Consider the following 25,657-nt stretch of genomic DNA (forward strand, 5'->3'; position numbering starts at 1 on the left):
CAATAGGACATTTTAATTAAGGATGGATAAGATGGTGTGAAACATTGACTACAAAACCCTCTTTTGCAAAATTTATTTTGAAAAGCTATGCAGAATACTAATTCTTTTCCAAATGCTCTAAACCTGAATTTCCTGGAACAGAACACATATAATTGGAATGGGAATGAAAGGGCAAAACATAATAAACATACTTAACAGGCCATAACCATTAACTACTAAGGGGTTAATTAACTACCAGTGACACACTTGTCCCAAACTAAGACCTGGTTGGACTTTTGCACTTCGTCCCACAGAGTAGCTGAGAATCATAAAGCTCTTACAGGTATTCTGCTTTGTTTAAAGGAAAAAAAATAGAAAAGAGGTTAAGAAAGGAATGTGGCCACCTGACAATGACTTAGAAGTGTCACCAGAGAGTCTTTCTACACATCTGACTCACCTTTAACTTTGAATTTAGTTTTTATTTTAGTATTTTTCCTTGGAATCTCTTCATTGTTTTTGCTTTGTAAATGTTTCATGTAAGTTTCAGTTGGAGCTGAGATAATGTTCAGTAGAAATTTATTAGAACTGAATGTTAATCTCATTGCCAGGATGTTTGCTGTATGAACATACTGTAATGCTCCAAGTAGAAATGGAATATCAAAGGAAAACAATATAAGTTGAAATAAGGACAACAGAACAAACACTGAGTTACATGAGCTTATTTATCATCCTTCTGACACTACTGGATTCCTTTTTCCCCAAAGGAAATTTTCATTCACTCAACAGCAAGGAAAGACTTACTGGTTAAGTGGTTCTAAAAAACTATGATGACGCAGCTGCAAACTAGAATTTAGAAGCTCTCCTTGGATGGGACACTATTACAGATATAAAATACTCCCTATACATATGCTAAGTTTTTTCTATGTGTCTTACTCCTATGGCATAACACTTAAGAATTTTTGTCACAATATCTGCTAGCTGACCTACTCCATAAACGATTAGTTCTAGACTATTATAGCAGTAGGGCCCATGTGAGACTGCTGATATATCTCACAAAGGGAGATCTTTAATAAAGTAAATTGATATCTGTTATTTTCTCTTCTTTGCCTTTTAGTATTGGAATAATTAATACATTGTTACAGCTATCATTTTATTTTAGAAATTACTCAGCTTATTCTTAAATTTTACAACATCGACTCAGAGGAAACTAGTCTCAGCAGATCCAAATTCTAAAACCAGCCACAACACAATGTAGATCCAAACTTCATAGATCATATCTTGATGCTTTACTCCAAAATTTTATGTATGTTTCTCTAAAGATTGCTTAGTTAACACTTCAAAGAATAAGCTTGTATAAAATTAGGCAGTATCAACAGCAATAGCAGCAGTCAACAGGGCCAGCAGTAATGATAGTAGCAGCAATAGTCAAGGAACCCTAAAACAAATGTTGATGAGCACAGGCGAGCTTTTTCTTTTCCCACTGTATCCAGGTTTTTGCAGGAAACTTTTAAACTTTTCATTGAAAAACAGTATTTAGTGTGTATTTGCAAGGCGTGATGATGCCATATGGTAAACTAGACAGCAATCAGACTACCATGCACTGGAGCCCAGGAAGTGGGTTAAGTGCTGCTCAGGGAAAGGCCAACTTCTGCTCTTTGAAGGACACCTGCTGGATGAATGTGTGACTAAAGGTGGCGAGCACATCCCACTTCAAAATCACTGCAAAGGTAGCGAGAAGGTGCTAAAAGGAAAACAAACTGACCTCTGTGTATGAAGGTGAAAAGTTAGGCATGCCTTGATACACAAACGTGTCATGAAAGTTATTAGCTAAAGGAAGAAACTACTTTTTAAAATTTTCACATATATCCACAGTCTTGAATAAGAGAATATTGTAGTAGAACTTAAGTGATTTCACATCCAAGGAAGATGTACATTCATTAATAACAAATATGAAATGGATCTTTCAGTGAATAAAACAGTCTTTGTGGCAACTCTAAGAGTGGAAATTACTACAGACGTTACTAAAAGCTTCACAGTGAATGAGGTAGGGAAGGGAACTAGTAAGACCCAAGTCAGAAGTCATCCACTCATTCACCAGAAAGTCTCTCCCTCCTCAATTATTGTAAACATTTTAAGTTTCAGTAATAAAAGTTGGCTAAATTATTCCTCTGAAATAACTAGGATGAAATCTGGGTTTCTTAATTCAGCTCTTAAATTTAGTGCAGATGAATCTTTCTTGCCCTACTCCCCCCCCCCTTCAATTTTTATTTGAAAGTTGTCACTCTCAAAGGGGAATGAAATGCAAGTTAGGCTCACTTGTATGTTTAGACATAACTTTAGAGAAGTGGTACACTTCAAGTGGATTAAAATATCTGATGGTAGCATTGACAACTAATAATTTTAAATTTTTTTTATATATCATTTGCTAAACTTCATCACGTTACTTGGCAAAGTAAAATACATCACTAGCATTCAGGTCTCTATACTATATAGAGAAAAAGACTGTAATCCTAGAAGCTCCCAAGACAGAAGTCCCCAGAATGATTTGGGTGGGAAGGGACCTTAAAGCTCCAGTTCCAACCCCATGACATGGGCAGGGACACCTTCCACTAGAAGAGATTGCTCAAAGCCCCAGCCTGGCCTTCAACACTGCCAGGGTGGGGCATCCAGAACTCCTCTGGGCAACCTGGTCCTGTGTCTCACAACCCTCATAGTGAAAACTTTTTTCTTAATATCTACCCTCTTTCACCTTAAAGCCATTTCCCCTTGCCATCACTATATAATCCTTGTAAAAAGCCAGGAAACTGGTACTAGAACATAAGTGAAAAGGATCAACCCCAATATAGATATCACCAAGCCATCAAAATAAGTCTGATGCCCAAATTCATAAGTATTAGAAATGCAAGAAATTTTATTACATGTTTGAAAGAGACAGAACAACCTGCAATTAAAACAATTCCACATTACTGCTTCACAGCCAAGTGAATTATGCTTTCCTTGCAATAAGATCATTTTGAGCTTTAGTTAACACTTAGAAAAACAAGGATATAATTAGGTAAACGTTGGCTAGTACACATAGACATATATACTTTAATGTCAAATTGCAAGACTTCCAAATATATTAAGAAACAAATGTGATTATTGTTTTCATCCTTCACACTGATATTCTAAAGACCCGTGCTCATTGCAAGTGAACTGGGGAAAGTCCTAAGACTTTCCACTGGACTCAAAATTTCACTGATAAGTTATTTCTTAAATATCGATATTACTATGCATGGGATGGGATTCAAAACTTGTACTTTTACTGTACTCTTCTGCACAAGACATTTTTATTAAGCAAAGTATACTGCAGTATTATACCTTAAAATTTCTGTAAATGCCTTTGAAGTGCAAAGATCATGAACAGTTTCATTGTTAAAGAGCAAGAATATGTCAGGAAATGTTTTTCACCTAAAACACATGTCAACAAAACAAGCTGTTACATGGCTTACCAACAACAATGTAGCTTGATCATTCCCTATATTCTGGTATAAGATAGTACAAGGAAAAAAAAAGAACAGTAAACATCAAAATTGATGGACTGCAATGTAAGAAAAGTTTTTAACTGAAAATAGGAACTATTGAGAGAAAACCATACCTGTTTGGGAAAACATTTGTAGGAGTGTAGGGGGAAAAAGTGGGAGAAAGGGAGAGCCGAAGTGACAGAGAAAGGAGACTGACAGACACCGGTCCAAGTGGACAGAGGTTAAAGGGACAAGTCTTGACAGCCATGACCACCCAATGCAGTGTGTGCATGCTTTACAGTACGCTGTGGTTTCAGCCACACCACTCTGTTGTTCCCTTATCTAAATGGCAACTGTACCCTGGCCACACACACATACAGCCCCCTCTTAACCTTACAGAGTTAGTATGGAAACTCAAGGTTTTAGCATCTAAGGAACTGTAAAAGAGATCAGATGCTTATGATTCCAGCTTTGCTTTCATATAAAACATGCTGGCCTTCTGGAAAAGATTAAGAGAAAACCAAGAAAGCTCTATTACAGAGAGGAAAACAATAGTTACATTTGTAACCCATATTAAGTATATGTTATGATGGTTTAGTAATGTCACAGACATTTTAAAAACCATCGAATGGTTTGTATTACGCATGGACACTTACAGAGAACATAAACCCTTTGAGAAAGCAAGGAGAATTTTATTCAGTTTTCCTTGAAGTTCACCTTAGAGGAGACCCCTGAAATCACACAGACAGCACACACTTTTTAAAGTAACTGGGTAATTTGTATTCACATCCATACGCTTGCACTGATTTCAAGCTAGAAGTTCTGAGATGGGGATTACTTGCACAATGTAAATATTCTAAGAAGTGCTTAAAATACTAGCATCCATATTATTTAAGTAGATATAGTTCTTTAATCAGCTCTGGGAACACAGAATACTTAGAACATTAACCTAACTTCACAGCAAGAAAACATTCTATTCCCAATTACGGAATTTATATTTACACCAAGAATATTTAAATGTAATTTTAAGCCTCTAATTTAAGTGGAATTTGTTGACCATTAAAAGGAGCTCCTGAGTTAATATCTCAAGTAGAAGTACTTGCACCAAGACAGTTAAATGCCAAAAGACATGAATACTCCATTGGCCAGATGAAGTTGTTGAAATACAACTGTATCTGCCCCTTTACAATAAAGCTTTATCTGATCATCTGGAGTATTAACTGAAAAAAAAGAATTTAAAAGAAAAACTGTAATCTCCTTTGTTGGGGCTTTTGTGTGTGTTTTTTAAAGGGTTGTTTGATCTCCCAGGTCTAATTACAGTTTTATTGTACGTACCAATAAAAAATAGCCATTACACAGAAATAATCCAAGTGTATTTTTAAAAGGAACAGAAGGTATTGTTATAAAAAACATTTTGATATGAAAAAGGATGTGTAACATGGAGTGAAACTTTAAGTCCAGTTTCCATTATGGATCCAGTTTTCTCAGTCCACAAAGTTACCAATATTTTAGGCTATAATTTCTCAAATTGCAAATTACAGCTAATCGTTGCATGATCCTCGGTCTTCTGAAATCTCAAATCCAAGAACTAAACCTTATCTTAAACATACTTCATTTTCAAATCAAATAACAAGGCTCAGACTCTCTTAGTTTCTTTACAAACCCTGCTTTCAAGAGTCATCTTTTTTTCCTCTTTCTTGGGTATTTCCTCCCTATTTTTCCTATATTCCTTTTCCTTTTTAACTCTTGACAGAGATTAGACAGTTTTTTGAATAACTATCACTTGTTTCCTTGGAATAGTCTTTCGCTCTCAAGCTCAAAAATCAGAGAAAGCAAGAGCAAAAGCTCTAGAAAGACAGGCTGAAGTGGCAGGTGAATAAAAATCTTTATAGGCTAATGAATATGTATTAAATAGATAGTGTTCTTAAACATTTCTCCATAATAGATTAATATAATGGAAAGGGGTTTTTTGGTTTTTTTTAGAAAATATATGTTTATCTACAGGAATTTTCAATAAAAAGTTGGACCCTTACATATATAACAACTTTTCCAAAATACTTTCTGAAATCAATGGTGATTGAAGTCCAAAAAAGGGAACCACTTAATTATTGGTGTAGTTTTCTTTCCAGTTAAGAGCTATAGCAAGAGCAATGAAACTACTTGTTCCACAAGTGCTGTTATTATACAGATTTTTCATTATTTTTAACTAAAAAAAAAAAAAAAATGAATAAAGGAACTGAAATGGCCCACCTGAATTTTGTGTCAGGATATTTAGCTGCTTATAAAAGCCTACCTTCAGTTGACTTTGATGATACAAAACCAAGAAGGAACATCTAAACGTTTTGGAGTAGAAACACAAAGCAGTCTGAGTACTTCAAAGACAAGCAGCACCACAGTACATGCTGCTTATATCTGTAGGTTTTGTCTTGATAATATTTTCAACATTTTTTTAAATAACGGAATAAAACAGAGTACATTAATAATTGGCAATAGCAATGTTCATATTCTGTGCTGGGAGATCAGCATGCAGCATCACTGGTAAAAGCAAACAAAGAGCAGAGCCTTAAGTGATATAAAGATTTATAACCAGCTAGAATTTAGTGAACTAGCTCAGCTCGAAATTGTGCCCACAGAAAAAAACCACCTTGTTACTTCGTGTACTATTCTGCAGTAATTAATTTTGTTATGTTATCTTAAAAGCTCAGAAAAAAAGTAGTTATCAAATTGCCTATTAGTCAATTTTTAATATTAATGCTGTTGGGAGCTCATAAACATACAAGCTGAGTGTCTATGAGACAAAAGAAAAAGAAATATTCATTAAAATTTTAAGCACCTGAATTTGTCAGGCAGGTTCTCTAAGCTCCAGTTGCAGCCATTGAAGAGAAGCCAGCAGACACAAGACTTCTCTGAACCACTTGTAAAAGGATTTTAAAATCTATTTCCACTGACTTTAAGGGGAAAACTGAGGAGGATTCCTAGCTTAGTTTTAGCTGATTACACCAGGTGCCGAGTTTGACTCACATAAATACCTCCTAGGCAACTTGCATTGGTTGGCTCTGAGAAGTAAGGCAGACTTATGCACCACAAATACAGAACTCTAAGTCCACAGATAGTAAGACTAATAAACAGAAAAAGCGCAAATAAGATCTGTATCTTCGCTTTAAACAAAGATTACACATTGCAAGGAACATTTCCTACTGGTCTTCAGAGCTCAGGTTCCAGATTCACCTGACAATTGTTTTTCCCCCATAGGAAAACATCGCTCAAGCTATAAACAATAAAACAAACCTGCTCTTGGGATCAAATTTTCCTAAAACTCTTTCATTGTGAAATATTCAGATTTTCAAGAAAATAAGAGGGGAGAACTGAAAAAAATCACTTTATTATTCTGCCTGTGATTGAGCACCTAATTTTCTTGACCTATAAAGCCAGGCTGAATTTTCAGTGGCATTATGATAGAACACTATTTCTCTAAATGTTTTGGCAAAGATAAAAGGGATCCTCTGGCTAAAGGCTGTATACCGCAGACAGAAAACTGAGGCTCAAGACAAGTACAGTGCAAGCTTAACCATGGAACACAGCTTGTGTTTATTTAAAGAGCATATTGGAATGCCAGTGATTCTTTTCAGCTGTCCCATTACTTTTTCTCCCCTAAACTTTTGTTTAATTTTTTCCATGGTCCTAATTAGGCAATGCTCAAATTTGGAAAAACCAGCAAACATGCAGTACTGTGCAGCAGATGGCAAGATGTTCTAGAGATTCCATTAAGAGCATCTTGGTCATCATGTGATGCAAGACAAAAGCAAACACTTGTAGCAGCCAACTGGAATCAATTCCTCTACAGTGACAACAGAGATGGCAACCTACAGCTTGCAGGAACAAAAAGCTGAGAGTGAAATCACAGGCCACCCACATATATAGAGATACCCCAAGTTTGGTCACTGGTTCCAAATTAAAGCATTTCCCCTTAATTCACATACCCTGAAGGTTAACACTGAAGTGCAATACAAAATGTCAAAACTGAACTACACTGGTTAACATAAGATTGCATTAAGCTACAGAGTTTAGCAATGTGCAGTAATTGCCCATTACACGATCTAAAGCACATTTGGTTTCACCCGCACAAACAGCATGTATTTCATTTTGATAGAAATAAGTTCTTTCAAATTAAAATTGTTACTAGATATGTCATTTAGTATCTCCCATCAGGCTGCAGTATATCACACAAATATTTATTTTCTTGGCAGATTTTGTTTTCACTTAGACAAAAATCCTCTATCATAAGCAACATGTTTTGTATTATATGTACATCACTGGTTACTTATTTTCTTCATTACTATTTTCAGTGCTTTACAGCTGATTGTAAAAGTTTCTCTAGGATGATATTTAGATTACTATACACATAATTCACATGAACTAACTTGTTCAGAAGTAAATATTTAAAAAAATGAATAAGATGATGATCCAATTAAGTTTAATTCATTATTTAGGCTATTTGATTCATACTGTCTATGTATCCCACATTTATCACAGTCAAATCTGAATACAAAGGACAAGCTTTAGAGCTTTGGTTTTCAGCTCTAATCTACACCATTCCATTTTAGACATCTGCATTGAGTGGCCAAATTGACCTGTAATATCCCTATCTTTAAAAACTCCACCACTTCACAACCAACAAAATTCTCTGGAGAACTACATTCAGAGATGGTGCTTTACCTGTGTGCACTGAAGAACCCTTTGAAAGGATCTCTTTTTTTTTTTTTTAATCATAAAAAGTAATGCAGGGAGACAAACTGGAGTTAAGTAACATTAATACACTGCTTTGATCTACTTGCCTTAACTATCCTTTAGCTATTTGCCTGTGCTACTCATTATCACTATTTATCTCGCATGTTTCAATTTAAACTGGCAAATTACAGCAAATAAACCCCAAAGTCTTTAAAGATTTCATGGAGCTGTTGTTGACCAAGCAGCTGACTCCTCAGTAACACTGCCATTTGATATACAGGAATAAATCTCAGTTATTCAGTATTCGTTTTGTTTGTCTGGGATTTTATTCATCAGCATTATATGAAAAGAAATAATTTAAGATCTCAACACTAGAAGATACTAAAGTATAGTAGAATAAACGTAATGGAGTCTGCTCACAGCCACCTCAGGCTGACTGCAAAGTAGAATTCCTGAATTTCATCCCTGCTCCTCTTAAGTATTATGAGGCTAACATAGCTTTTTTATGCTAGGCTATTCACTTTTAAAATTTTTTTATTGATTTATAGTCCTAAAGACATTCTACATAAGCTAAGCTTTATTATAGGAAAGCAAAGTATTAACAATGAGCTGTTGCAGGTTATGGACTGTGATATTAACACAACGCATAGTTTGTCCAGTCTCACCCATGTCACTTAAAATACCATAAAACACCACAGTAACTGATGATAATAGGGAAGGGACAATGCAGGGTAGTCAGATTTATAACTCCTTGCTAAAATCAACACTTGAATTTGGCTACCCTATGGTTTCATTTTTAAAAGTAAGGATTTGTGCTTGAAGTCTTCAATTTCTGTTTTTCATTTTTTTGTGAACCGTTTTAAATTAAGATAAACATAAATACACTTCTAGTCCTGTTGCTATCAGGAGAATTAAGTACTAAAAGATGGATATTTTGCCAAACAAGTTATTTCATTTTTCTCCTTTTCCATTTCACGGCAAGCTGTCAAAATGACTACATGGTATTGGATGTGTCCTTGTAAAGGACTTTTAAACCCTTTGCAAGCATAGAATTTAGTATTAACAGTCATGAAAATATGTAAACTTGCCATAAGTTACATAAAACAGATCACAGGAGCAGTCAAAAAATCAGACTGCTAGGCAACACTGTAGTAAATGCAAAATGACATAGACTGTACTTTCATCCAGAAATAAGACCAAAGGATACCTACTTGGAAAAATTGTAATGTCCATAAAATTCTAATGAGAAACTGAACACATGAGCCCCAGTTCATATAAAAATCTGTCCCAGTGTTAAAAGTATCGGCATGAATTTCACAATTGTCTAAGTTATTTAGGCAGAACGACCCTTTTTGTAGACAAAGAATGAGATTTATTCAAGATAAAGCTCATTTTCATCCTTATTAAAAGCTTGTAAATATACCACGACAAAAAGACCCTCTGTGCTGTCCAGCATATCCTCTGTGCTTAGCACACTGAAAACAAAGAAACAAAGTTAAATGGTTTGGGGACTAATAATTTAATATTCTTCCCACAAAACTTGTTTGGGAAGTCATGCATGAGTTTAGAAATAAGTGTCATGTAATGTATAAACAAAGCCTTAAAAAACCCTTTTCTATATCCCAAGAAAGGACATAACATCCCCTAAAATTCATCCTCATTAACATCAAACTTTGACTAAAACACAAGAAAACAATGTTTCATTCAAGCTACAAGCATGCCAAACAATGAAACAAAAGCACTTGAAAAGACCATATTTGCTACCAAGTATTCATGACCATGTAAAATATTTTTTTAACTCACATAGATGAGTCAAATCAACTCTGTATATTTATAATAAACACGTAATGGATTTACCATAATCCATCAAATGAAGTTTAAAACTCATGTATGCCACGCTGTTCTCCTGTGACAATCTGGAGAATGACTGTAGGAGGGCCCAGCAAATACTTCCCATGGTTCAACTACTATAAACGTACAATCTATCAAAATGTATGTAAAATGTGTAAAAATTAATGGTGCAAAAGCTATAAATGCAACTAGAAGCATTTTAAAGTTAGAACTGAACAATAGGAGTGCTCTGGAGAATAGGAATTCTCTGGCCTCAGAGAATAAACCAAGCTATTTAAAAAAATTTAGAAAGCATCAATATCCCACAGAGCAATGCATGTAGAACTTGCTAAAACACTCTGAGTATTAAAACAGCAATTCTCTACTCAATGCAAACTTGCTTTTCATTACAACCAAGTTCATGAGGTAAAGTCTTGTACCAACACAGCTAGACTGGTTTTAATATTAAGGGTCATGGCATATATGAATGTGTAATGTAAACATTCATGGCATCTTGAGTTTCTGTAACAAGCCAGTATGAGCATTCAATGGTTATTCCCATCCAAATATCTCCTGACTAAAAGTTTTGATCCTACCTGAACAAAATACATATCATTTACACGTAAGATAGATAAAATATTTATCATGCAACATGAGATGATCTTAAGGTCCTTTCCAACCCTAACTATTTTATGGTTCTATAAGATACAATTTTTCAGTTATACTACAGAGGACGGTAGTATAATGTATTCCATGTATACGAAATTGGTTTTTAATTTAAAATTAGCACTGTGTTGTCTGGAAAATACTAGAAGTGTCAAATCTTCTGTGGAAAAATTGGCAAAGTATCAGGTGCCTAGGGTCAGGTTTATGATTAAGCAATAGTTTTGGTAGAGCTAAAAACACTTCAAATTTGAGTAATAAATATTACTTTGTTAAATACTGTTACTGTGAAAGGTCTCCAAACATTCCAGAAAACAGTTTTGAGAAGACATATAAAGTATATCAAACATAAGGCTGTAACCTAGACTTTTGGGACATTCCAAAACTTTACACCTACCTACAAGTTAAAGACGTCTTGGTTTTACTTTTTCCTGTATAAAATACTAGGTGATAATACAACAGAAAAGAGGAAAAAGGATTAAGAAAAATATTGCCTTAATGTTTGATGCTAAAGTATAACAATCGCATGTTGACAGAGCTTAGGTCATATTTCAAAATGCAAAGGGACTCTTCAGAAAAGCTGGTGGGTTTGTTTCCTATTTCTTCTCAGGGCCACACAGTTACAGCTTGAGAACGTTTTCAGGACCTGCACATGAGTCAAGGGAAAGCTGTTGCAGATCAAAAGAGAAAAATTAATAGAGGGATTAAGGCTGAAGACAATGGGAAGGAACAGAATGTGTGAGAATTCCTCAATTTTATTATCCTCTACTGTTGACACGGGGAAAAAAAAAAAAAATCCCTTCATCAGGTCAGCCTATAAGGCTACAGCACTGTCAATCACCAAAACCTCACCAGGTTTTTAAAACATGGTTTAATAGTTTAACTTATTATGAGATATTCGCAAAATAACAAAGCCACATACAATACTCTAGGATGTAGAGTTCTTAAGAAGTCTTCTCAACCAATAATTCTTAAGCTTCACAATAAGAAAAACAAAAGTGGCTTTCAATCTTTAAAATCATTCTAAAAATAAGATGAAAATTCTGACAACAAATTAACAAATACCTTATGTAAAGACGTAGCCAAATATTGGCATTCATGATACCAGTTTACTAAGACACAATGATTATATGATGCATGTAGTAGAAATGTTATTTCAATGATTGCTTTGAAATAGAGGTATGTTTGCAAGCAGACCATCAGTCTTTTTAACCTGTTTAAGGTAGATCTGCACAAACTCTTATATTCATCCATTTTTTGTTCTGTAATCTATGTAAAAGAAAACATTTACAATTAATAATGTTTTAAGTTACAGACAACTATTTAAACTTTCAGTAGTATAAAAACCCTAGCATTAAAATACAAAACTTATGCCTAAGATTATCTACTAAAGTTGACAGGGTGCTCATTTATTAACAAACCTTCTTTAAAGGTAGGTATGAAATTATTTTTTTTCTTTTATTGATGGCATAAGTCCCTAACTTTTTCCATAAGATTCCCCAGTGATTCAGATAGACTAAAATAGTCTTTGACAAACCACTGCATGCATGAGTACAGAGCAAAAATAGTGGTTGACAGAGAAAGGAAATAAAACCAAGCAAAGCAATGTGAAAGATGTAAATAAATGAAAGCAGAAATGAGACTATAATAGACTCTTTCACTTCCTTGAAAAATATTTCCTGTTGCCAGCATTCGCAATGATCTTCTATATTGGCATTTGTTATAAAGAAGCAAAAAAGACCTGTTCATTGACAAGTATTACTTTAACTTCAAAATCTGAAATAAAATGGAAGCCTATTAACATTCTTCCCAAAGGTACAGTAGTTGTAATGATGCAGCTTTGAGGAGTTCTTTAATGCCCAGTAGAGGAACATGTCACATACCTTGTTTACTGAAATCATTGAGTTAATAGAGTGCTTCTCAATAGCAGTAATATAACAGGACTGAGCTACTGGAGTCAATTTCAGAACAAAAATATTTAAGGCAGACACATTTGTTTTGCTTTTAGCTTAAATCCTAATTTACTTGTTTTATAGACTGAAAAAACAGTTTAGGTATTTCTGTAACTGTGAAATATGCTCTGCACTATCAATGTACTAGGTCGTTTGGCTTAGACACACACAATATTTAATACTTTAATAACGATCCAAGTACATGTTGTTCTGGAAAGAGTTCAATAGCAGCATTTTCATTTACAGGCAGAACACACTATTTTTCCATTTCTACTGTCTTCTGTACTTTATCTTAAGTGGGGAAATGTACATTAGTTGCAGCATCTTTAGCTTAATTTTATTTAGTTTTACAGGTGCACTAATGCATCTGGATAATCTTTAAAGAAAACTGTTGTAGGAACTGTAATTATCTTCAGTATTATTTCTCCAGATAATTTGCAGACCAAAGCTTAGGTCAAAACAGAAGTTGATCAAGATGGAAGTTTTAATCTTTACTAGCAATCTAAATGGAATCCTAGATCCATAGTCTTCAGTTTTATATCCTGAACAAATGCTGTATTTCATAGTTCACTCATATCTAAGTGACACTGTCTAGACAATCTACCATTAATCTAGTATGTATGAAATCAACAATTAAAGAATATTAGTCCCAACAAAAGCTTGGCTACCAGGTTGTGCTCAGTATAAAAGTAAAGCACAATCCTGTTCCAGTTCATCATTCTGAAGACATCCTGAACTGTGGGATGCCTTTGTTAAAAGTAACAAGTCACATTGAAACCTGCTAGGTAACATTCTAAAGGAACCAATGAGCACTATTAAAACCCCCAGCTAGTTGCTAGCAATGGGTATCTCTGACAGGCTGTGAAATGGAGTGAGAAGTCAAAGTTGTGGTTCCGTATTTGGTATTGAAATTATTTTCTACTGAAGAAATACAGCTCTTAAGCCAAGAAAAGTGTTTGGCTTCACGTGAATATGACTTGCAAACAGTAACACATCATTGTTATTCACAAAGTCTTGCTTTGGATTTCTAAATAATCTAGCCAAAGACTTTTTAAAAAACAGGTACTCGTAGACCCGTCTGGCCATTCAGTAAATAACATCATACATTAAACTCTGCTGTATAAAATAAAGTTAACTACAGTGGCTTGAGGGTAGTGAGGCACTGGAACAGGTTGCCCAAGGAAGGGGCAAGGGCTCCATCCCTCACAGTGTTCAAGTCCAGGTTTGAACAGAGCCTTGGGCAACATGGTCTAAAATGTAGCATCCGTGCCCAAGGCAGGGGTTTGGAAATAGATGATCTTAAGGTCCTTTCCAACCCAACCATTCTATGATTCTATGATCAATTTCAAAATAAATTTACACATCAAAGCGTATCTAAACCCAACATTAACAGCATGTTTCTCTACAGTATTCTATAGTACTTCCCATATTTCATCCTCTAGCTGACAAAGTTAAGTGTCTAGCATTATTGGAAGTAGTCTTTTTTTTAAGCTCTAAATACTCATTTGGAAATGAGCAAGCCTGAACTCCAGCACATTATGTATACACAGTTGCCTGGACTGCTATTTCTGTGCTCCTTCCTATCTACACACACTTTTGTAGAAGTCACCTAGTATTTCTGAGTTTGGCAGGGATGAGGAGAGAACTGCAAGGTAGGCACCAAGCAGATATTCATATATTAATTATTTTTACTACAGGAACTGTTAGTCAATATGTGGCTTCAACATTAAAAAGTCAAAGTCTGAAGTTTATTATGAAACCTATTTCATAACATCTTTTCCCTTCATAACACAAAATTCCGCAGAAGAGTCTGCCTGGAAAGCACTTTACCACTATTCTTAGTCAGTGTGGATGCTTTAGAGTCAGACACAGCAGTTTAAATAAACAGAAAATCACTATTCCTACATGTGAAATAGCAAATACTTTGAGGTTTTTTCCACACAGGAAATTAATAGGCTCTTGAATAAGACATTCATAGCTCAACACAAGCCATCCATTACTTTTGGTAAGGGACAGTACAATACAGAGCCAAATAGATGTATCTTAACTACTAACATACTGACCCATATTTAGAAGCAGTGAAGTTAAATAAGTGGGATCACCTGCACAGGCTGGTTAGCTTACCCACCCTGTGCTATGCAGAGATACCCCTCATCACAGAATCTGAAGTTCCATTTCCATCATCTGGCATGATTTTCAAAGCTTTAAACGCATCTTTGCACCTTCTCCCACTGAAAAAATCTAAGCATACTGGTTTTCAGTAAGCACCATTTTAAACTATGTTCCTTTAAAACATTAAGAAACACATAAATGTGCTACACATGCACAGAAGGAGGAAGTCTAAAGCCTTCAGAAATCTATCTAAACACTGGGATCGGTGATTATTAAAGACTTTTGTTCATAGTAAAACTAATGATTTTTTCCTTTATTAGTTTGGCAAAGTGTTTGATTTGGCACCATATAATACTTTGCCTGCTTTGTAGCTATAATCCTGGAATAGTAACTAAATCCACAAGACTCTTGTCATTCTGCTCCATTCCTAAATGGAAGAGAATCACGACTATAAGCACTCCCTGTCCACAGGACATAGAGAATATGTTTATATAAGTTAAACTTGAAAGTTCTATAACAAACACCTGATGCATTCCAGCAGTTTTATAACTTTTAAATAGCTGTGTATACATTAAATATATCCAGCAGACCGATTCTTAAATCTTTCATCTGTTTATAGACCAAATGACATTACTGTTCATTCCAGCCAAGTTTCTATTCCAGCCAAGATTCTACCAGAAAGTAGCAATAAGCAAAATTCAACTTCATGATTGCTTATATAACATTCCAGTATCTAAACAGCCAGAAAGCTAAAAGAACGCACAGTAATTTTTCATTTCTTTTCTGGTATAAAATTAAGAACTGCATCTTGAACTTTATCTGGGTCTATACTAAATGGAAGTCCTGCAATTGCTTTGAACAAACCTACTCCAATATAGCAAGAGAGCAGGATCCAAATTCACACAAGAAAGGATCACTTTGCTATGACAAAACAGTTTTCTCCTAATTTTCCAAGACAGGCTGTATTTTCTGTGGTTTATTATAAATTCCCCAAAGATACCCAGGGCTCATCAGCCTCCTACACACCATTAAAATAGGTCCTCCATTCCAAAAGAAACAGGAAAAGCAGTAGGAGACAGTACCAGTGATATTCTGTTCATGATAAAGCTGTTCTTTTCATTCCTCCTATATCATGAGCAGACAGTCTAAAGCTGTCAGGGAGTTGGAGTGAAAACATAACAGTTGACGTGAAAATGAAAAATAAGTGTTGATGTCTCATGAGCTAAGAATTTGGATCAAAGAGAATCCAAAAATATCAGCAAAGTTGTCTGTATATCATCAATATTCCTATGAGCAGATCCTCAGCTGGAGATCTGCCCCCTACACTTCATCCTGTGTACTAAGCAGATTTGTACAATGATTCTGTCTTTCCCCAAGACATAATCTTCCCTACAATCATATAGGAAAAAAAGGGGGGCAATAAACTCCAACCTATAAAAAAAAAACTTGTGCCAAATTAAATGCCATGCTATGTAAATGCCAGTCAAAACAGGACTGGTGTAACCAGGCATCCCAGTCCTAGTAACACAAAAGCAAGGAATTTAATGTTTTTTGCAGAAAGGAATACTTAAAGGCAGCTGGACAACTTGAACCATTTAGGTTGAAACAAGGCAAGCCAGGGAAGTACTGGCACATGGTATTAGTACAAGAGAACCTATTCTATCTGCATTAAGTGCCAACAGTGCAACATTCAAAAGGTCTGCAAATGGTCATTTTTGAGACAAAAAATATCCAGAGGAATTAAAAAATAGCAGTGGAATATACTTCAAAACACAGTTTAAGCTTTGCCAGTTCAGTAATCATTTCCAGACTGAATCCCTCTCACCTTCCATCATTTCTCTAATACAAGATACCCTTTAACAGGCATTCTACAAGGTTTGTCTTTGAGATCAACAGAGCATTACTTCAGCTTTTCTTTTTTGAGCATACTTTTGTAGTCAGAAAAGTAAGCTACATATTTTGAGTATTTGTGTTTTAAGAGAAAATAATTGTAAAATAAAATTACTCCTAGCATCTCAGAAGAGCTATGGGAGATAATTACAGAAATATACTTACAACTGTCAATAATACTTCTCTTTTGGAGAGAAGCTTTTATCCAAAGTGATAAAAGGTGACAATTTTCAGTATGCTGTGGTTGTTAAATAAGCTAATTTTAACAAGAACAAAAAAAATAAGTTTAATGTTAGCAAATGTGTTCACAAGCTACAACATAATAAAAACCCTTTATATTTTAGGTTTCCTAAGCAATTGAGAGAAAATCATGATAAAAAAAAAAATCCTATTTTTTTAAAAATTCTTCTAGTCTGATTTAAAGTTTTCTAAAGTACAGAAACACACAGGAAAAAAAAGATCAGAGTAACCCTTCAGTCAACACAGGCCCCCAGTATGAAATTTGTTAGGCAAACCCAAAGGAAGCTACTGTGAACACTGAAAAGAACTCAAGAAGCTCACAACCCTGTAAAATGATTTTGTTTATGGATATGTTGGGAGGCTGACAAAAGATGTTTGTAAGGAAAATAACCACAGTTATTATTAAGCTACTGTATATTCCACTGTGAGCCAAACACTGGGAAAAATAAAGTCAGCAGGAAGTTAGCTGTGCAGTAGAGATGATCCTGCAGATCAGAGATGATCCTCAAGTATCATAATGATGCCAGACATTGCCAATATGCACCACAAGTGACATCCATCATTGAAAAATTGCTCTATCAAAATAAGCATTTGCTACTATATCTGTTTATCTGAACACCTCTTCAGGTAGCCTAGAGTTCACAATTCTGGAAGTAAATATAGTAGCATTTTTTCCATGGCCTTTACTTCCTTTTGGCATAGTACCTTTTTTTGTAGGATCTAGCTCTTCCATTTATATACAGAAAAAATACACACAATATACTGTTGTTTCAACAACTGTTTTAATATACATCTCTTGATTCAGTTTCTAGCCTAGTCCACCAAAAAACATGTAAGCAATACTTCCATACTAAATTATGTGCTTCATTTGAAAATGTTTCTCAGGCACTCGAAACACACATTAAAAAACACACACAAAAAAACAAACCAACAATACCAAAGAACTCCACCAACAGAAAAACTTTGGTCATGACAACAGAACCACTTGCTTCGGTCAGGTGTTCTCAGAGACATGCTATGCCCAGTTACTTGGGTGAATTCTTTCCCCATGTTGAGCATATTTGGGTGAAATGAACCAGGCATCAACTCGGGTCTCTCTCCAAAGCAAAATTTGCAAGCAAAAACATCTGAGAAAGATTCTGAAAGACTCTGAAGAACAAAAAGTGAAGCATACATATGTACAACACCTTGAAGGACTCCTGTAATTACTAAGCTCCACTTTTATCTTTAAGTGGTTGTATACATGGACTATGACTGGCATCCAAGAAATAACACCCACGTTGTCAGAATTATTTTAGGTAAGGCCTCAACATGAACAGAAACTGCTGAATCATTTTTCCAAACACAAAACTATTTCTGTGTATCTCTGCCATTACAATGCAAATGCACATGACCTCCAGCAGGCTCTTCAGCTGCAAAAAAACGCACACAGGTTTTCTTCCGTATTGTCAGTGACACAGCTTTATTTACTTGGTTGTACTCTGATCAGATAATCTTAGGTTTTATGATAGATTTTTGAGTCAATCATTAAATGAAACAAAGACTAAGACCATCAGTGTTGAGGGTGCCTGATTATCAGAACAGTCCTACAGCACACGACTCATACTAATTCTAGATATTTCATGTGAAATATAATGTCCAAATAAACTGAACTTGATAACCTCACAAAGTATCTTAGTTCTCCAAGGATAGAACAATGTTTCACCAATGTCTAGTAATTTTTCTAGGTAATTGTAAAACTAAAACTCTCACTAAAGTAACTTGAGTTAAAGCCAATGATGACTGAGAAACAGAATCCTGAAAATCAGCTTTATTTGCTTTCTGTGAAGCCAAAAATCATCATTTTGCATTTTAATTGTGCTCCATCCCTGGCAGTGTTCAAGGCCAGGCTGGACAGAGCCTTGGGCAACATGGTTTAGCAGGAGATGTCCCTGCCCATGACAGGGGGGGTGGAACTAGATGATCTTAAGGTCCTTTCCAACCCTAACTATTCTATGATCCTATGATTCTAAACTGAGGCACTACTTACATAAGCCCATGATTAGCTATCTTCTTGGCATTACACATGATGTTTGCTGAGAGACTGAAGAGCTAGCAGTGTAAAACATCAGCAATTCTGCATTGGCTCTGCCTTTCTGAATCAGACACCTTCACTAGTAGGGCAATAGCAACACACTGCCAAGCATAAACTGGGTCAAAACCCGGACAGGACAACTTAGAAAACTTCTGTAAGAATCTCTGGTCATTGTAACAGCCAAGCTTCAAACATACAGTTCAGCTTCAAACATACAGACATGTTAACTCATTCCTCACAAGAGGAAAAAGCCTGAACAGAAAAGATCATAAACCTGGGAGAGATACCAAACTGATGATGAGAAACAGAAGTAATCCACATATGATCATCAGCAACTTTCTATCCATATCACATAGGTGACCATTTCCAATAACATTGTGCATAGACAGAATAAAATTTGCTCACACTAGATGTGAAAGACATGTACACCTCCAAATAGTACCCTTCCATCAGCAAAGACTGGATGTCTTTCAGAGGGGGAAGTCCAAAGAAATAGATGAAGTTCTTCTCTCACTGAGAACAACCTTACAAGAAAGGAAGTCCCTCCAATGACTGAGCACAGTCAGCTCAAACTGCTGAGCATCAAATCCACAATGTTGGCTTTTAAAGAAGGTTTTTGTATCCTGTTGCATAAAAGAGTCAAGAGCCAATATAAACTGAATCTTTTGCCGTAAAATAAAATGTGATCTCTTCAACTGTAGAGAAGTGAACTACTGCAGATATAAGGTTTGGGTAGAAGTTAAGGTCTTACCTGCTCAATCATAACAGCTAATTGGGTCTGTGCAATGACTCTTGCGCATATCCAGAAAGTTTCAGTGCCCTACATTCTATCATCTTTGCTGGGTATGAAGGCCACTGCTACATGGTCATTTTCCATTATAAAACACTTGCCTCTGCCTCAGTTTTCTAACATTTAATTTTTGTAGGACAGTAACAAAAACTACAGTATTTCTTAAGAGACATGAAATCAAATTACAAAGTTCTGCTTTTGTCTACGTAGCAACCATGTTAACAGAATTAAGACAAAATCTAAAAATACATTTTAACTGTCTTCACAACTGGAAACATACCTTGTTCTAGAGATGACCTGAGTATCTTACAGATTACAGACTGACTGAAGACCCATCAGCTTCTTAACACCGTATTTCTGTGTTTGGAAGAAAAATAATCAGGAAAGTCCCAGCCAAGGAGAATCACTCTGGCATCAGGCATGTAGCCTCATTATAAGAATGTAAAGAGAACTCCAAATGAATGGGCTTTTGAATGCCTGGGCAGATGCACTCACAGTATTAATGCATATAAGCAGATATTCAAATATATTCATATATAGAATTGCTTTTGAAGACTGAGAACCCACATCATTTACTATAAAAGGACAGTGGATCTAAACTCTGTATTATCCAGTTTTCAAACTATTTAATAACAGAATCTGTTGCTAATGAAAAAGCAAATATGTTGCCGTTTTGGCCAAATCTGTTAGAGATGTTTAAGTAACATTCACAGAAACAAAATACAAGAATAGAAACTGTCTATAATGTTGTTCTCAGTAAGGATCCTATTTATTCAAATTTCACTCCTGTGATGCAAAGGATAATTGTAATTATGACAGCATAAAAAATTCAAGTGACTGGAGTGTTTTTCATTATCACTGTGTGTGACTTACATATGTCAATAATAGCAGTATGATTTTAATATGGTGCGCTGTACAGAGACATTTTAAGAGAAGATTTGAATGGGAACTCCAAGCATCTGTTTATAAGCAAAAAATTTCATCTCACTTATCTGCCTATAACTGACTGCATTGATGGATGCCTTGTCCAGTGCATGTGGTGTACAACTGTTGAAAGATTAAGGGCAAGACATCAGAGAGGACAGGGGAAAAAAAAAAAAGATGCTGAGGATCAGGCAGTCCATCTGCTTTGGCCATACAACAGATACTATCATGTAACTAAGAGGCCAAATTTTAGTCTGCTTCAGCAACTGGGTCATCTAAAAAGCAGTTTCAAATTCTACTCACCAGTACACATTTAAGACTTTCATGAATTATCTTTGGATATATTGTTTCACTTAAAATACAGCAAGACAAAAGCGCGAGTTCCAGGTTTTGTTTATGCAACAGGCTCCTTAAGTATCACGTAAGATAGGATGTGTTATTTTTGTATCTGACTTAAAGAATAAATGGTTTGCTGACTATGAACTTAATACTACATAATGTGGAGGGCTGTAATCCCATGGGTTTTCATATCCTCTACTTAAAAATGTATATATAAATACACAAGCATGACAGCTAATAACAGTGCTTTTGTTTATTTTTAGATCTTTCAGAGAACACAAATACTCATTATTACACACAAGTCACAAGGAATCAAGGACAGTTGAAAAAGAACCCATGATATGTTATCTTTCAAGAAGCTTGCTGAGCAGCTTCTAAGAGTTCCTCCTTTAGAGCACACTGAAATGCCTGAGTTAAAGTACTGCATGGATTTCTACATATGATGAGATGTCATAATCAAGAAGACGAGCTACAATAAGAAGCTACAAACAGCTTGGATAATATTTTCTCAGCATAGCACTACATAAGAAAAAATAGGAAGTCTTGAAGTTACCAGCAGCTACCTTGTTCTTAAGTGGAACACAGTTTCATCCTGTAAAAGTTACATATTTCTAGAAGAATTTGTATGTATTTTCACCTAGCTTGGTTTAAATACATAGGAAATTAACCAGATGATTATCAAGTTTTAACACAAGAGTTTGCCACTAACACTTAAAAACATCTTGACATTTCTCAGAAGCATTTTTCCATGGTTCAAGCAGCCAGGTTACAGGTTAAAGGGCTGAATCCTGCAAATATTCAGGCTATAAGCCTATTTTCTGAATATATATACTGCTCCAAGTAAGTTTGAAGAACCTTGTCCTATATTCCTGGGTTTGAACTCTTTGGCTACAGTAAGCTCTTTCTTACCATTTCTAACACACATTGTCAATACCTATGTTGTATAAAAGAATATTCTCAGCCCAACATCCAATAGCCATTACATTTTTAAGTCTTTCTTGAAGCTGGTACCCATAATTTATTTTTGAGAAACCATTTGCTAATACAAGCTTTTTCCCCCCATGCAAAGTGATCTATTACTGTCAAATTTTCTATGTGACTGTTACACATCAACAAACTGGAAAGCAACCTAGCTTTTCAAATTGGATGTCTTCCTTTAAATAAACCATACAAAGAAAATTAATGTATTGCTTTTTCATTCAAATGTCTCCCTTCATGATCAACGGCTGATATTCCCCACAAACAATTTGTGGTATCAGAAAGTTTGTCTTTGACATAATTCTAAAAATAGTATTTGTTCACAGTTATTAGATAGTGACATCAAGCAAAGCCTTGAACTGGAAACTTGACAACAGTGAGATCAGCAATACTGCAGGATTCTTTCAGAACCTAGCCTTGTGGCTGTCAGCTCAGAATTCTTTTGTTATGTTTGTTGTTTGTAGTTGTTTAGTGACACTTAGCATCTCCATAGATACTAAAGACATAACCAACTTGAGTATTCCGCTGTGTATATTTTTCCTGCCTCCTGCATGAAAAACAATGCTGCTGCTTCCACTTACCCATGGCACCCCACCATGTACATTGAAAGGTTCCAAGGGAAGTCTACCTTGTGTTTAATTCAAGTACTTAAGTTTTGCATAGAAACAATCATGTTAGACACACAAAGCTCTGATGGTGAGCCACATAATGTGAGATAAATACATTAATGACTGTGTAAGCACTCTGATAGCACCACAATTGCAGTTGTAAGAGAGAGGGAGCTTATTTTAGTTTCCTGTCAAGTACATTGCATTAGTGTCTTCTGAGCCAACATAATGCTTATGCAGTAGGCACCAAGAGTAGAGCTCTGTTTAGGTAGCTATAATAGCTGAATTTCTATAATGAACAATAAACTTTTCAATTAAGTTGTGGCTTTGGAGACAAAAATGTTTCTCATGGATTTCCTGTGCATCTACGCTGCCTGTAAGGATACCAACAGAGCAGATAACTGTTTCTGGGTTTAATTTCATGCACCCTACTAAGCTCTATCTGCCACAGCCAACCTGTTACTTGTACATATTTTGTCTAAGATTCAAACTAGTTTGAGTTTGTTTACACTACATCTTTAATATTTCAAAGATTTCTTAAAAATTGGAACAAATGATTTATCTGTTTATCCAGGAAGCTCCATTACAATCACAAAATGCAAACATGGCCAATTGGTGTTTCCTCAGCCACATGAGGCCTTCAGCAGCTCAAGTGAAGCACTAAAAATGTGGTTAAATCACTCAACTAGCACACGGCTGCCCTGAGCTACTGAATATTCCAAACCTACAGCTCTTAGTTACCACCCATAGAATAAATATACTGTCCATCTCTCATTAGCTGATTAAAAAAAAAAAAATCTGCAAAGTTCTGATATCCTTGAGTAAAAGAATGCATGTTCGAAGTATTTTCATAATGTTACTTCATATCATTATTGGAAAAAAAATACTATCTTCCATGAGACTTCCTTTTTAAAGTATTCTTTTTATACATTTATAATACCACTTTCATTTCACTTGGCTACTTTAGGACAGGGACCACTCCTAACTTCTTGTCCCGCCTCCATCTCTACACGCTGCCTGACTACCAAACATGGCCTTTTTTACTTCTGAAATTCTCCTAGAAGAAAATGCAGTTTCTTCTCTACATCACTTATATTTTTCCCTACTTCTCAAATCTTTCCAGTGTCAACTTGACAAAAGTACCCCAGCATACTGGAAAGAATCAGTCATCTTTAAATACCTATAAATGCAGAACACAAATATTTATCTTCATTTGTTTAAATCTACTGCGTTAACTGAGATACAATACATAGATCAAATTTTGTTCAGAATGAAAAATACAATAAAAATACATTAAAGAAAAAAATGGCAGTTATATCACCTGTAAAACTGGAAGAAAGAAATCAGTATTTTTCAGAACATGCATCAGTATGGCAGCTAAAATATTTTAAGTTGTAAGTTCAGTATTATGGGTATTTTGTAATTGTTCCTTTATATTTCAATAATATCTATGGCTGTATTTAAGAAAGAAACAATTGCAATTCTAACTTACTTGAGTTTCATTTTTAAAGTAAGTACTGGAATGCTCTGTATTACCTACATCTTCGCAGCAGCACCAGGGTTTTGCATAAGGAAATGCACATGCTTGGAAAAAAAGGATACTTATACTCTTTAACTGAGATTAACTCTCATTCCAAACTGCTGTAATTACAACAAAGCCTTCCTGCTTTTCCCAGCAGTTGTCATTGCAAGGCAGCTGAAGGGCAAGTATGCTAAAAGAATTATCAAGCGTAGCACAAACCACATAGGTTCACTTGCCCACACAAAAAGGCACTTTATGGTTCATTTGAATTCTGTTTAACTTTTTAAAAGAACACTTCAGCTTAACTGCTACAAGAGCTACAAATTCTGATTTGTAAGAATGGGTGAAATCCCTGAAAATAAAACTTCTTTCCATATCCTTTTAGAATATACTTTTCACTTATATTACTATTCTATTACACATTATCCTCCTCCCTACTGTAATTATATTTTTTAAATAAAGTTCTTTCAAGAATTAGCCACAAAAATAAAAAAAAACCAACAAGTTATTCACAGATTCTTTTACAGTGCATATGAAGACAAAGAAAGTTGATCTCAGATTTGTTCTTTTCCAATTCTTGCAAAAGTATCTGTTACAATGTACAAAAGCATCATCCAAGCTGTCACTGTGAACAGGAAATAAGACACAGAAACCCTGAACATATTACACTTTCCTGGGGAGGCACCAGCACATCCCCAAGGTTAAGGCTCTGTAATCTATGCACTCTTGGTTCAGAAGGCTTGAACATGTCTGGCTCTGAGCTGCTAAATCATGCTATTTAGCCAAGCATTTTCACAATGATGTCTTTCCTTTGTCATTTCTAGAAGTCAACTATAGTTGGCATTTTTTAATACTGCTTTCTAATCTCCATTGTAAGATATTTTTATAGAAAATGACGTGAGTAAAAATCTGTTTTACATTAGCCTCACATAATGCAATGCATAATACAAAGAACATCAAAAAATGTTTCAATTACTAAAATATGTTCAATTTCAGAGGTGCATTTTTTCAACCAATCATTCAGAATTATGAGGGAATTTAAAGCTAGGAGACTCACTCTATACCAAACCTGTGATGTACTAAAACATAGGCATCTACTTTGGACAGGCATTCTTGCAACAGGTTTGTACCAGCCAGCTGTGTACTCCCCCTCTCTTCTATACAATGTCATTCTAGTAGATGGATACCCCTACTTGGAGTACTGGGTGCAGTTCTGGTGTTCTCAATGTAAGAAGGACGTGGGGCTGTTGAAGCAAGTCCAGAGGAGGGCCACAAGGATGATGAGGGGGCTTGAGCACCTCCCATACAAAGACAGGCTGAGAAAATTGGGGCTGTTCAGCCTGAAGAAGAGAAGGCTACGTGGAAGCATCACAGCAGCCTTCCAGTACCTGAAGGGGGCTTATGAGGATGACAGAGAGGGACTCTTCAACAAGGACTTCCATGACAGGACAAGAGGTAACAGCTTTAAACTTAAACAGGCGAAGTTCAGGTTAGATATAAGGAAGATATTTTTCACCATGGGGGT

The 25,657-nt window shown here is 35.4% G+C and overlaps 2 long non-coding RNA genes across 8 annotated transcripts in view; one reads left to right on the forward strand and one right to left on the reverse strand.

The window, feature by feature from the left end:
* On the forward strand, positions 1-22,310 carry LOC134168890 (uncharacterized). Of its 2 annotated transcripts, XR_009966703.1 has the most exons (4): positions 1-322; positions 588-782; positions 7,172-7,414; positions 21,297-22,310. It is a non-coding gene; the product is annotated as an uncharacterized LOC134168890 (long non-coding RNA). The 2 variants fall into 2 exon arrangements; XR_009966704.1 differs by lacking the exon at positions 588-782 and having other exon boundaries at positions 3-322.
* LOC134168876 (uncharacterized) overlaps positions 17,661-25,657 on the reverse strand; it is a 24,065-nt gene continuing 16,068 nt past the window's right edge. For 5 of the 6 annotated variants that reach the window (XR_009966699.1, XR_009966696.1, XR_009966702.1 and 2 more), the window contains exons 3-4: positions 20,042-20,118; positions 19,183-19,594 (exon numbers count right to left, since the gene is read on the reverse strand). This is a non-coding gene — a long non-coding RNA (uncharacterized LOC134168876). Of the gene's footprint in view, positions 18,310-19,182; positions 19,595-20,041; positions 20,119-25,657 lie in introns of those variants that run through there. The other variant, XR_009966698.1, reaches the window with a different exon arrangement.

This window comes from Pezoporus occidentalis, unplaced genomic scaffold, assembly GCF_034315485.1.
Source record: "Pezoporus occidentalis ecotype Australia unplaced genomic scaffold, CSIRO_AGI_Poc_V1 ctg11, whole genome shotgun sequence".
In the NCBI taxonomy this organism is placed as follows: domain Eukaryota; kingdom Metazoa; phylum Chordata; class Aves; order Psittaciformes; family Psittacidae; genus Pezoporus; species Pezoporus occidentalis.